We start from the raw sequence: 761 nt of genomic DNA, 5'->3' as shown, positions 1-761 counted from the left end.
ACAAAACAAAAACTAATGCTTCTCTTTGGCTGCTTCTTTTTCTAGTACAAATTAGATATGGTTCTCCAACATTACAAATCATGGATGAGACTGATTTTGCCATTTATATCCGATTTTATGGCATGGTACTTTTTTTAAGTTTAGATGAGTTTTGCCAGAACCATTGACCAAAGAATTCTAAGGTATAATAATCAATTTTAAAATATATCATATGTGAATATAATGTTTCTATAGCTACCATGTTAGTTTTAAAAATCATTTAAACTTAATCTGCTATTTTTATGAAAATAAATTGCGTGGATTGGATCTCTTTGTAACTATTGTGGTTTAAATGTACATGCAATTTTTACATCGTTATTTTTCAAGGTGCACATTTGTTTTTGTTGATTGCATGGAATCTGCTGAAATATTCTTGAAAGTACAACTAGAATAGGTGTAAAAACCACCTTTCCATTGAACTCCCAAAGAAAATAGGACATTGCATTTTTTTAGAGGTCAGTCAACAACTACATACTCATTTCAAGTGTGAAGCTCTGCTTGATTGCAACGACTCATATTGCCTGTATCCCAAATATGTGATATTAAATGACTTGATCAAACAGCTTGTCTGGCAAAAAGCAGATAAACCAGTCTCTAAGTGGTGAAGATGAACCTACTTTGAAAACACATTTAGAAATCAACTCACAAGATCAAGGTTATTCCAATGTAGCCTGAGTACAGGAAACAGATAAAGAGAGACTTGAGGAAGGGAGACAAGAAAG

The sequence above is a fragment of the Mandrillus leucophaeus genome, unplaced genomic scaffold, assembly GCF_000951045.1.
Source record: "Mandrillus leucophaeus isolate KB7577 unplaced genomic scaffold, Mleu.le_1.0 Scaffold393, whole genome shotgun sequence".
NCBI classification, from domain to species: domain Eukaryota; kingdom Metazoa; phylum Chordata; class Mammalia; order Primates; family Cercopithecidae; genus Mandrillus; species Mandrillus leucophaeus.
This window is presented reverse-complemented; position numbering follows the sequence as displayed.